At 38.2% G+C, this 14068-nt stretch overlaps 1 long non-coding RNA gene across 2 annotated transcripts in view; it reads right to left on the bottom strand.

Moving 5' to 3' along the window:
- Positions 1 to 14068, bottom strand: part of LOC120500880 — a 113996-nt gene that overhangs the window by 83825 nt on the left and 16103 nt on the right. For both annotated transcript variants that reach the window (XR_005627195.1, XR_005627196.1), the window contains exon 2: positions 305 to 427. This is a non-coding gene — a long non-coding RNA (uncharacterized LOC120500880). The remainder of the gene's footprint in view (positions 1 to 304; positions 428 to 14068) is intronic.

The following is a 14068-nucleotide window of genomic DNA, read 5'->3' as shown; positions in this document are numbered from 1 at the left end:
GATTCTTAGTCTAGATCTTTATTTTGGTGCTGACCGAGAAACTGCCCACTTTCTGTGGAGTCAGCAACCCATAGAACAGTCAACTTGATGTGTGTGGGTCTGTGCAGTGCTGCTCAGATTCCTTGGTTGCAGGACAGACTCACTCAAGCTGACAGAAACAGAAGAGCCTGCAGGTAGCTCCCACCTGGTACCAACAATTATCCTGCCTGGGAGGTCTTGCCTTATCTGAAAATGTGGCAGGAAGTTGTCATTATAACCTCCCTCAGAAATACAGCTGTTTTCTTTTAAAGAAATTACATATTACCTTGGAGGACCAAAAGAGAGAGGATCTCTTCACAGACAGGGTTGGGTCTGCTCTGTGCAATGCACTAGGGGAAAAGGCATCTGGACTCCAGCTGATGTTGCACAGATGTGGAGCACCCAGTATCTGAAAGAATGCAAGATTTGTTTGTTATTTATATTCATGTTCTTATTCTATCTCATTAAAGGAGTTATTAAGACTTTTTTTTTTTTGTTGAGACGTTCTTATTGAGATCCAGAAAGAAACCTGCAGTGTCTCTCTTTCACCTCAATGCTCCTAAACTTCCCGAGCCCATGCAGAACTGATTTGTGGCATTATCCAAGGTATAACAGCTATAAATTTCCTTCTATATGCACAAAATATCTGTATATTGCAAACATTAATAAGTGGAACAGGCTCAGTGGGATAGAAAAAGGGAAAAAAAGGGAAAGGCAATGGGATAGAAAATGACTGATATTTTTCTTTCTTTAAACAGATTCATGATTACATGAATTTACAGCTTCTAAGGGGGACAGGTACTCTACATACTCTAAACACTTTTTTCAGATATAGGATATGGTCTTTAATCCCCAGTTTGCAATTTGTGTCAGACCTCAATGACAATTCCTGGATTTTGATGTAACAGCTAAGCCTGAAAAATCTTGGAGACAGAATAGAAGTTAGTGAGGTTAGATGAGAACCAATGTGAAGGCAGCACCAGGAACAGGTAAACAGGTCATTAGAGAAGAGAGGTGGCTGCATAGACATCAAGAGAAGGTTGCATCAATTGAAAAGAAAAATCTGCTTCGAAAATCAAGAGAGGTATTACAGTAGAATCAGTCTTGATTATGCTGAAGGATTGAAGAACTCCTATCACAACAAAGAACTTCCTTTCTGTAGAGTTAGTTTTCAAGAACTCAGAGCACAAGTACATGCCATAAAGTTAATCAATACAGTTTAAGAATTTAAGAATCTGACAGAACTTCCTAATGTACAACAAGCTCTGTTCATAATGCTGTTGAGCCTCTCTGCATTTTAGGTGGGCTTTGTTTGAACAGTGATAAAAAAAAGCAGTGTTTCAAGTACAATGAATACTGTTATGAAATTGGGAATAATATAAAAACTACATTACAGTAGGTTGCTCATAGTGCATCAGCTTATTCTCAGTAGGACCACAGAACTACTAAACTGGATCATATCCATGGCCTGCTCCAGTACTGCCCTCCAGCTATGACCAGGACCAGACGTTTGAGAGGAAGAAGTAATCATCTCCACAGGACACAATATTTTAAGACCATCCTCCAAACCAAATTTCTTCCTGACTCTATGCTGTTAGCTGCAGCCTGGCTTACACTCTTAACCTCTCACTATTGTTAGAGACACTGTCAGTCTCCGGGGGCTGGAGATGCTGCACAAAGCATGTCCAGAACAGCTGCACAAAGCTGTCCAGAACTGCTGCTCCAGAGGAGCAGCTCCTTGGGTTAAGATCTGCAGCCTGGCTTACACTCTTAACCTCTCGCTATTGTTAGAGACACTGTCAGTCTCCAGGGGCTGGAGATGCTGCACAAAGCATCTCCTTGGGTTAAGAGCAGGCCAACAGAAGGTTGCCACGAAGGAGCACTGCTGCCAACTTCAACCCGGTGCCCTGAGCACAACTCATTTAGCACTTTCCATTTTACAGCAAGAATTGTTCATCAGACCCTGAGCCCAAACCGCACAGTCAAAAATACTACCATGCTAAGCATTGTTTCACAGTGTGACATCTGAACCTCTCTTCCAAGATATTTCTCACTCAATGTTCCATGACCAAGGATTTCTCCACAGGAGCCCTCTCCACAAGGTCAGAAAAATAGTCAACTCAAGCTTTTTGTGGACATGACTTTCTTTTCCTTCCATAGGTCTGATTTTTTTTTTTTTTAAGAGAGACTAAAAAGAAATCCTGGCTTTAATCTAATTGAGTTTACCAACTTTCATTAATTGTTCCTCTTCTTGGTGGATTCACAGATTCCTCTTAAGCTTTTAATCTCAATGTCTTTTTGTGGCATTAGCCAATGTATAACAGCTACAAATTTCCTTTTATATGCACAAAATATCTGCATGTTGCAACCATGAATAAGTTAATAAGTGAAACAGGTTCAGTGGGATAGAAAAAGGGAAAAAAAGGGAAAGGAAATGGGATAGAAAATGACTGATATTTTTCTTTCTTTAAACAGAGGCTAAGCCAAGGAAGAGTAAATACTGCCTACTTGTCTCACAAACTGTGCTACAAAAATGTATACACTGATAGAATATAATTTATTCTAGTCCTATTCAAATTCACACCACACTATGAACAAGTATGATATGAATAAAATGGGACCCAAATAGCTTACATTAAAATACCAAATGGAACAGGAATAATTTTGCAAAAGAAAAATTAATCCACTGTATGAACACAAACATTAACCTATTTCCAAGCAAAAGATTTACTTTGAGTGGAGTAAGAAAGGGCAAAGGGCAGTATTGAGACTGCAATATAATTGCATTCTATTTCTAGATCTGCTGCTGATTTCTAGAATGTCTTTGAATAAGTCAGTTGAAGTACAGAGCTTTTTTAGCTGACATAACCCCTCTCCTTCCTTCCCTTTCTCCCACTTATCTGGAGCCATGTTCATGACTGGAGCACTCTAAATTTCCCAATGCCTAGCATGCCTAGAACTCAAAGAGATCTGAAAAAAATTATAACCTATTAAGATGAAAAATAATCAGATTTACACCTTATTTCCTTAATACAGATTTGAAACTGTATGTCAAGCTTCTTGTGACATGCCATTATATGCCCCATAGAGTAGAATGAAGAGTGAGAATAACAGGTCTTGGTAAGCTATTTTGCCAGGAGAAATGTACACTAGTCACTGCAAACACAGTTTAAAAAGTAGTTTTTAAGAATAGCCTTTACATATTAAAGTACTTTAAAGTTTTGGAGCTGTAAAGCTATATGGATCTTTGCTGCAGTGCACACCGCCCAGTCTTATCTTCTTTGCATAAAAAAAACAGATTAGAAAGCTCCTTTATTTATAATCATCCTCCAGCCAGGCCATGCGAATGAATTTCACTCTCCATCTGATGGAAAAAGGACAGAAAGAGGACTCACATTTTATCATCAGATAAATTTCTGCATTTACAGGCACTTCATTATCACTTCCAACAGCTTCCCCTCAATTCTATATGCAGGACAGTTTTAATTCCCACAGGCAATTGTTGCACCTTTAGCTCAGACACACCTTCACTGGTTTATGTCAAACAATCAAGGTGACAGTGAAAGTACCCTCAACCATTTCATAATCTATGCAAATACATACATAGCATTAACAATATGGTAAAGCAACTTTTCTTGCCTAACATTCTCCTTCCTGGCTGACTGTTAGGTTATTCTCCTGATCACCCCGACAGTGAAAGTACCCTCAACCATTTCATAGTCTATGCAAATACATACATAGCATTAACAATATGATAAAGCAACTTTTCTTGCCTAACATCCTCCTTCCTGGCTGACTCTGTTAGGTTATTCTCCTGATCACCCGTCTTCTCCTCAATACTCAAGTCCATAAGAGTCTTTCACTCACATCAAGTTCAGCCATTTAATAAGTTATCAATAACACTGTGATAAAAACTCATTTATTTTCTTCTGAGAAGTCACCCAAGTGTTTTGTATGTAAAATAATTGTTGTATTATTTATAGAAAACATTGTAGATAAAAGGAGTTTTTGTACCCAACTATGCTATAAGTTTAAAATTGTACTTTGAGACAATAAAGCTTGGAATATTATTTTTCTTCAAACAATGAAATTTGAAGCATTTTTTGAATGTGCCATTAGACAATTGTTACATATTCTGAAATATTCAGCATTCAGATGAGAACACCTTGTTTCCTAATACATGCATAAATACAAAATGCACTTGCTTCTGTTGCTTCAAAGTAATAAAATGGTTCATAGGAACAATGCAAAGTAAATGAAACATTTTCTTAAAAAACTTCTATTTCCTTGGTGTATCTAAGAAATACATTTAAGGAATATTGTTTATTTGGTAACAAAAACTACTTTTAGTATTAAAAGTAAAATAATGAGAACAAACTACCATAGAGTAAGCAATTTGTTCAGATTTCTAGATTATAAACCTAAGTAACCAGTGAAATAATTTGTAACCTTTGCATTCTCTTCAAAGTTGCAGTGCTTTGTATGACAGCTATATTTAAATGCTTGCAGCTTTTGATGTTTAAAATAATAACTAACACAAAAATAAACATTTATCATGTCAATTTAGATATTAAAGAAATCCGTTCTAACAAATTACATGTTTTAATACAAGCAAAAAATCAAGGTATGTTGCAAATTATTCAAATCAAAACATTGCAACTTCACCTATTTCATCAGTCAAATGAAATCCTCTTATTTGCCCTGTTTGTCAGTTTAATTTCAGTAACAGAAGTCAAATGCAATTTTTTTCATTTCTACTTTTAAGGCTTCTAGAGGACATGCTATCCTCAAATAATATGTAGAACTAAAAAGCTATTCAGAGTGCATGAGGACCAGCCACTCACTGTTTACATGCAAAGAGCATTACCTTGACCTTCTTATAAAGCTTCTTACACCAAAAAAGTCTGTCAAAGTAAATCCAAAAATTCAGCAGATTACTTTCTCCATGTCTTCCATCATGTTTGACTGCTAAATGTGAGGTGTCATCAAATGCCAGAGTTAGCTTCATGATATACGATAATCTTGTATTAAGCTGCTCCCGGCATTTAGTAAATAACATTTTAGGGATACATTGGTATATGGTGCTACCTACAGACAAAGCAATTGAAATTTATCAGGAAACCTTTTAGTCTATTACAAAAAGAGTGCCTAGTTAAAATGCTTTGATGGCTCCCAAGTACTCTAAAATCTGTGGTGTTCACTTGCCACATGGAGTTATACCACTGTATAAAGAGCTTAGGGGGATGCCACACACACTTGTGTGAAGCCGCCTGATGGACTGGGGTGCTCTCCACTATCCCCTGAGTAGTTGCTAAGTGTGTGCTTCCATACACACAGCCAACCTACCCAGCCTTCACCCAGTGCCTGTGCATTGTACACCCTGGGGACTCACAGCACTGCACATTCCTCTGCTTCCTCAGGTGAAAACACTGAAAAAGCACTGGAAAAAGAGTGGTTTGACTTTTCAACCTTTCTAGCCTGCAGATGAGCCAAGCACTCTAGATCTCCTCTTGCTCTTACTGAGCACAAAAAAAAGGAGTACAGCACCTCAACAATCATAGTACATCTGTCTGTCCATAATGCTGAAACTCATTTTCTCTACAACTTTGAGAATCACAGAGTGATGAACACTGATGAACCCTGAAAATTCAAACAATACAAGGAAAGAATACAAGACGTCTTCATTTGAAGTGGCTTTCCAACAAGCATTGGTCACATTCAAAGAGGAGCAGCTGTTCCAGTGGAGACCAGTGACAAGTGGCATCCTTCAAGAGTCCATACTGGGACCAGTAACAACGATGTCAATGTTTAACATCATTGACAGGAACATGGACAGAGGGATTGAGTGCATCCTCGGCCAGTCTGCGAGACAGCACCAAGAGGAGTGGTGCAGGAAAGTGGTGCAGCCCAAGGGATGTCATCCAGGAGATCCTAAGACAAGCCTGAGGCCCATGGGAACCTCAAGAAGGTCAACAGGGCGGAGTGCAAGGTTCTGCACCTGTTCAGGGCAATTCCAAGCATGGATTCAGGCTGAGACGTGAAGGGATTTGGAACAGCCATGAGGAAAAAGGCTTGGGGGTACTGGTGGATGAAAAACTGAATATGACTTGGCAGTGAGTGCTCACAGCATAGAAAGCCAAACATGTCCTGGGCTGCATCCAAACCAGTGTGGCCAGCAGGGCAAGGGATGGGATTCTGCCCCTCTACTCTGCACTGGTGTGACCCCACCTGCAGTGCTACATCCAGCTCTGGGGTCCCCAGAAGAACAAAGCCATGGACCTATTAGAGCAGGTGCAGAGGAGGCCACCAAGCTAATTAGAGGGCTGGAGCACCCCTCCTATGAAAAGACGTTGAGAGAGCTGGGTGCTCATCCTGGAGAAAAAAGTCTCCAGGGAGGCTGCTATAAAGCAGCCTTCCGTTCTCCAAAGGGAGCCTACAAGAAAGGCAGAGAAAGAACTTTTGCATGGGCAGGTAATGATGGAAGCAAGGGTAATGGCTTTAAACCAGAAAATGGTAGATTTAGATTAGATGTAAGGAAGAAATTCTTCCCTATGGGAGTGGTGAAGCACTAGAATAGGCTGCCCAGGGAAGTTGTCAGTGTCCCATCCTTGCAAGTTTTTTAAGACCAGGTTGTATGGGGCCCTATGCAACTTGGTCCAGTGGAAAGTGTCCCAGCCCATGGCAGTGGAGGGTTGGAACTCAACGGTCTTTAAGGTTTCTTTCAACCCAAACAATTCTATGCTATTTTACAAGCTGACAAGAGTGATCTTCCTGAAACATTTCCTGTATTTCCAGCTAATATTGTCCTAAATCCTTCAATAATATTTTTTCCCTGAACATCACTCAATGGGCCAGATATTCAGGAATTAAATGTATATGTCTCGGATTTAATCTAGTTATAGATCTTTCCCACTGAGCAGGAAAAAGCTATTCTATTCTTTTGCAAATTATGGGACACAGAAGAACCCAACCAAAGCAAAAAATATGTTAGCCAATTTCTGATAGGAGGAGCGAGACTATTTTTTTCTTTCTGCTGTATGTACAAGGGAAAATGCAGCTCTAAATGCAAGCATTTTGCCTCTATTGACATCATTTGTAACTGCAACATAAATGAGACCATTACAAGGACAGTAAATAGCTTTCTTTCTTGCTATTAACACCACCAGCACGTATGTGGAGGACACAATTGAAATTAACAGAAACAGGGCAAAATAAGGCAATCTGAGATGGCAGCTTTCCAGACAACTACCTTTTGCCAATTCTTCTTTAAGTAGGAAGCCCAAGACAAATGCAAGTAGCCCAAATAAAAGTAAACTTTGTTTCTAAGCCAACACATACAGAATAATTTTTAATACTTTATGTGACCCTGATATGGAAAGAAGAAAACACTGATTTTTAAAAAAGGAATATTGCATTCTAATAATTCATTCCAGATCTAGTCAACAATGGTTCCTAGAGATTTTCATATAAACATATTTTCACTTGGTTTATATTAGACATTCTGCTCAAAATCTATACTTAGATATTCTCAAATACCATGATAATATGTACCATAAATACAGGAAAAATAGATTGGCAGATGTGATTTTAATTACTGAGTAGCTTCAGAACTCCACTAGCACAGACTATAGTTCACAGGCAGTAGAATAAATCATTATCTTCTCAAGAAAGTCTCTACCTTAGCATGACAATAATGACTAAATGAATGTTAGAAAAATCTTCCAAATTTTGCTACAGACATTTGTAAGGTGACCTGTAATTGGGGTTAGCCTAAAAAAATAGGGATCACTATGTAAACAGCTTGCAAACTATTTCTCTAAAAGAAAAGTCTGAAAAAGTAAAGTGCTTTCCTCTGACAAGTACAGCAAGGAAATGTTCATATTCCAGTCTCATAAAGAAGTTTGGAGGACCAAAAAAAAATCAGGTTGGATAAACTAAAGACAGTCCCTAAGGGATGGAGGAATTTCCTTCTCTAAGGACAGTGGAATACCAGTTTAGTCATCCAGTAATTGCAACAAATATGGATTTGGAATATGGTTATTTTCTTTTTTTTTCACCAATTAGTCATGGTCCACTAAACACATCACTCACTAGTTCTGTACACTGTGCTGCAGAATCTCCTCCCTTTTAACTCAGACCTAATGGCACATACGGCACCTGAGTGCTTCCAGTAAGTCCCAGAGAGCTAATACAAGCTTTATGGAAGGACATCCAGTCCAAGAGAAAACATTATGCTCTTTCAAGCCAAAAGCTCCACCTTACTCCTTTCTGTGAATAGTCTCTCTCCTAAGTTCAGAACTTTCAGTTCTTCAGAGCTTTTTATCTCTTCTCATATTCATGTCATACAGACACACATATTTCTTTTAATGTGAGAAAGTAACAGTATCTGAGCAAAAGTGTCAAGCTACCAATCTAATACACGTTTTTTAATGAAGTGAAGACTTGATAGCGAAGTATTTTTCCCCCAGTTCTTTCCCATCCCTCAAATAAAACAGGCCACCTTTGAGCAAACCATTTATGTCAGTACCTCAAAAAAATCAATTCTGTCCCAATCACTCACCATCATTCTGCTATCCCAATGCTATGAGAAAGCAGCCTCAGTGGAGCAGAAAGCCATCTTCCTGCATATGGGCTGTTACATTGTACATTAATTGTCCAAGAAAGGAAAAGAAGAGGTCTTGGGGAAAAAGTATACTTCCCTCATATCCACTACACAACACACTGGCCTTCACATGTGTCTGTTTTCAGGCAGGACACAGCACTGGGTTATGCATAGGAAGTTTTAATCTATTTAAAGGATAATGTTGATTTATTTTGCTTTCATCGTGGATCCACAGCCACATTTAAGAAACGTGATTCAGGCTGTCACCTAGAAAACAAATGCGCAGATTGGGTTCTCTGATATCTTTTCTCTGTATTCCCTCTTAATTCCCTTATTAAATGACATGCTGAAGAGGTTTAATGAGAACTACGTCTTTTTGTTAAGTAGTTCTTGAGACAACTATTGTCACCAGCTGCTTCCTATGCAGGGGCAGCAGACCCCCATCTGCACTCTGTCCCTGTGGGGATACTCATCCTGTCTCCATGTTCTTGTCTGGGAGGAAAGAGGGGCACTCATCCTTGGCCTTCCTGGCTGACCTCAGAACAAAGAGCTCTGAGCAGAAGGAAGTGCAGATAAAACTCACCCACATCGTCTAATGCTCATTCCTAATGCACAACTAACCCCGCCCCTGCACTGTTCTTCCAAAGCAGCAGTGAACAGATAAATGCTTATACTTGGAAATATTGTTGTAAGATGAGTAAGAGGGGCACAGAGGCAGATGTAACATCTGCAACTCTGTTCTGATCATAACAGATTATAATTTATATCACACTGAATTGTCAAAATTTTGTTTTTTAAGTTTAGATCTCAAGTTGAACTTTACCACTGTAGCATCTTCCCTCACATGTGCAGCAGTGGTGAAATTTATGAGTAAATGAAGACAGTTTCTGGGATTCTATAAGGACAATGCTATTCTCTGAGGCCTAGAACAACTGCTTGGAGAGGCATTTAACTAAATTATCTGGATTTTGATTTAATAAATTCTGAACTTGAAATCAGAGCACAAATATTAAAGTAATTCTTACATAATTTTAAAAAAGACAGAAAAAGAGAAAGTTCACAACAATGATACACAGCCAATGAAAATTTTGTACTCTAGTGTATTTGAGTGTGCAATACAAGATTTATTCTCCTGTGTATATAAATCTGTTTCACACATTCAAATAAATGCAGCTGTGTTTATTCCAGAGAGCAGAGTTCCAGATGTATACATACAGAACTCCAGATATACATATGAGCACCTTATTACATTACAATTTTCCATTACATTTTTCTGACACTTAGGATTTTATGCCACAGAGGCCTCTGGAATATGCCCCAGTACTTTCAGCACTTGCCCAAACAATACAACCTGAAATCCTAAGGGCCACCCAAGTTTGAACGGCTGTGATACCACATCCATGTTTTCCCTGGAATTGAGAAGAGGCTTTCAGACTGTAAGAATATAAGGTACAGGTTCAGTACTTGAATAATACCATTCTTTCAGCAGAGTGATACAACAGTGAAGTCTTAGACCTTACATAACTTCAAACTATACTAAAAAAAAGAGCAACTCCAGAAGAAATTCATATTTTTGCAAACAGGCAATGTCTGCTTGCAGCCACAGTATTGAAGGTAAGCCAAAAAAGCTGACAGTGATACACATATAGGAAGGCACTGGACTGAAAATGTCTGCTGATTTTTAAACAAAAAAAAATTCTTCTCTAAATCAAATTACATTAGGATGGATTTCAGAGCCTCACAGCATTAAGCAGCAGCTCTCATTAATAAAAATGTAAAAAGTATTACGAGCACAAAGCAATAAGCTTGAAAACATAAACCACACCATTCAGGGCATAGCCTACTTTTTAGATACCATCAGCATTACTGTAATATTTAAGACACAGACTATACAATTAGTACTTCCAATACAAACTGCAGTGTTCTATAAAGTGCAAACAAGAACCCTAGACAATTTAGATTACAGTTCTATAGATTATTTCACATAATTGTTTGTTTAGCAGATAATATTCTCAATATGAAACGTACAAAGACAGTATACCAGTAAATAGTGCCATGGAGCACAACATGAAAATCAAAGCCAAAAAAGAGTGTAAAATAAACAGAAATACAGGGAAGATTCTCTACTAATGTGCAAAATGGGTTGCTTATATTAGAAAAAGCATTTTTTTACCAAAGAACAAATGACTACAGCAGGAAATAACAGTGAAAATACTGTTATCAAAGGCAAAAATTTATGATCAATTTAGACATTTTGGATTTTTAGTCCATCAATTTATTGTGAAGATTTCAAACAAATAGATACTAGAGGCATTTCTTTTTCTGAAACCATTGGTAAAATCTTTGTGCAAATCACACTGAAACCTGTAAATTAGTAGTTTTCAAAGAATAAAAATGTCAGTGCATTTCACAGTTGTTTTCTGGTTCAGTTCGTAATTTGGAAAGCCTGTTCTCTCTAAATGATCACATGTTGTATTGCAATTGATTTTTAAAATAAATCAATTTGTCAAATAAAATCCATCTATCTTTATTGACTAATAACACAGTGAAAAGTTAGAAATACTCAAAACATCATTGTTAAGGGATCTGATCCCTGAAAGAAGCATTTTGCTTTCCATAAAATTACTCCATAACATTTTAACTCTTTCATAGTGCAGGCAGTCTAGAAGAACAGTATCAAGAACCTTCCATGACAATTCCCTTCTGGCCTGAGAACTTTATACAAGGAATGTACACAAAGGGTACATTTTAGGAGGGTACTGGCACCTGAAAGTGGCCCCTGAGGTACAGATGTAGCATTGCTACCATGAGAGCTTATAGTTAACAGCTTAAAAATGAGGTGTGGAGGGAGAGAGCCCAGCATTGAACCTTTTCCGGTGCATACACTGAGGCACTGTACTATATATGTATCCAGCAGAACCCTCATTCAGCTTGTAAAGCCTAATCCCATACCAGGCATACTTCATGGAAACAGTTTAAAAATAAGTTTTCCCAGTGAATAGCAGGTGGGACTGCCCTACAAAATCTTTTTTGGCTTGGGGCACAAATCTGCTGAAATACTTCACCCTAAAGAACGATAAAAGAAGAATTGCTTGAAACTTTGGTCTAGTCTGGCTGGTGTCTGGACAGAGCCTGATAACTCTTACATTTCATGAAGGAATCTGCCACACTCTGTGTGTGTTTACATTGCAGGTGATGAGCAGCTGAAACAGCCGTTTTCTGTCCTAGGTGGTCTCACAGGTTCGAGCATTTTTTCATCCAGAGACAGACTGAAGGGAATCCACTGTACACATTGAACTGTAATGGGATTTGCAAGTACCTAAAAAATGAAAATACCTTATACTTGCTGCAACTGAAATTCCAGATCCTTTACAAGCAGATGACTGAATTGCTGACAAAAGTTCAAAGAGTTGGTGATAATGAAGTCAGGCATAAGCAACCTGCACACCCTGGAGGAGTCAGTAAAGCAAAGTGAGAGGGAATTTGGCAATTGCATTGTGTTAGAAAGCACAATGCAATAGTACATATGCAAATGTACAATGCAAACAAATTAAAATATTACTGACAAGTCAGTAAAGAGAGTATTTGAAGTAATCTAAATTTATACTAATCCACCTATGCCCATTTCTTCCTCAGATAGACTGCAAATACCCTGGCAGAAGTATTGGCTGTCCAAGTGAGGTATAATTGAACCCTGATTTAGCATTTCTATAAGACTAATTAAAAGGACATGAATATTCAAAATGAAATTGCGTTAATTAAACATCCTCTATGTTATGTGCTGGTTTTAGCTGGGGTAGAGTTAATTTTCTCTGCAACATCTAGCACTCAGAATAAGACAAGAGACTTAGAAAATGTGATAAATACTAAAATAGTTTTCCTAATGCCTGAGACATGACACAATATTATATTTTGATCCAAAGTCCAGGTTTTTACTGACTAAGTGGGACAAATAAAATATACTAATGACACATCCTACAGAAAATATAAACACTGAATATAAAGAACATTGGTGTCGGGTGCTACACTACAACAGTGCCACAGGATTTTTCTAGATTTCACCTGTAAGCCACTGGAAAAGAGATACTCTTCCAAAGGCTAATTTAAAGCATCCAGACTGGGCTTCCCTCCTTGGACAGCCTTTGGGCTGACCCTACAGTGGGTTCACTCTTGAGAGAGTAGGAAGCTTGTGCGAACTTTCTCTTCTTCCTATTTATAAACAGCATTTCCTAGTCCCCATTGAACCTATTTTATTTTATTGAATTCTAGCAGCTCACTGACTGTTTCACAAACTGTCTCATCTGTCTCCCCAGATCCATACCAAGTATATTTTAAATCCCTATTCATACAGAATTGAAAGGGATCATTTTCATCAACAGAACTATAAATGCTAATACTCCAACAATTATAAAGTAAGTCAGCTGCTTGTCATCCATAGTGTCCCCTTCCACAAAGGATAACTGATCTTTTGCACTCAGCCATCTGTGCACAGAACAATTACTGGAAGCACAGAAGCCAGACAACATCAATGACTTCATAAGGCTGTTCTTAGTCTCAGTATTTCTCTACAATATCCTGCCCAGTGCCTGCAATGTCTGTTTCATTGTAGGAAAAAAAAAAAAAAACTACACCAGCAAAAAATAAAAATTCAGACATGAAATATCCTTAACCTGTGACACCCTGATAATAATCTGCAACAAGCAGCAGGGAAGTGGAGGGTGATGGGTTGGAAGGTACTACAATGTTAGCAGTAAAGTATATGCTACTATGACAAGAGAGATTCAAATTCCAGTGTTACATCTAATCTGCAACATAACAAATTGAATCTCCGTGCCCTTCTGTGTTAAATTTTAGTCTCTCAAGCATTTATTTTCAACCATCATATAGTTACTCTCCACTGAGATACATGAAAAGTTGAAAAGGCTTCCAAACAAGAAAATATTCTCAGACATAGACATGTGAAACCAATGTGGGTATCATCTCTTTTAAAGAAGTAGATGGACATTTGCTCTATGTGATTAAATCATTCTTTATTGCTCAGATAAAATTATGGTTTTCAAAAAGAATGAATGATATGAATGTATCACCATAGCTGGTGGCCTAGGGCCATGTCCAGATGGATTTTTAATATCTCCAAGATTAGAGTCTGAAAGACTCCACAACCTCCCTGGCAACCTGCGCCAGTGCTCAGGCACCCTCACATTTTAAAAAGTATTTGTTGAGGTTCAGAGGGAACCTCCTGTGCTTCTCTGTGTGTCCATTGCCTCTGGTCCTTCAGATGAAGGCCTTGCTCTGCTACAAATGCTTTGTTTCTCCTGCCAAAGTTTATCACTCATTTTATCTCCTATTTAATTTGTATAACAAAACCAGATATTCTAATATACTTGTACTACCTGGCAGCATCATCAGATTGTTATCAACACACAGAGCAAACTTTCACTTCACTGT

The sequence above is a fragment of the Passer montanus genome, unplaced genomic scaffold, assembly GCF_014805655.1.
Source record: "Passer montanus isolate IOZ18808 unplaced genomic scaffold, ASM1480565v1 scaffold19, whole genome shotgun sequence".
NCBI lineage: Eukaryota > Metazoa > Chordata > Aves > Passeriformes > Passeridae > Passer > Passer montanus.
Note: the sequence above shows the minus strand (reverse complement) of the source record. Positions and strands in the feature narration are given on the sequence as shown.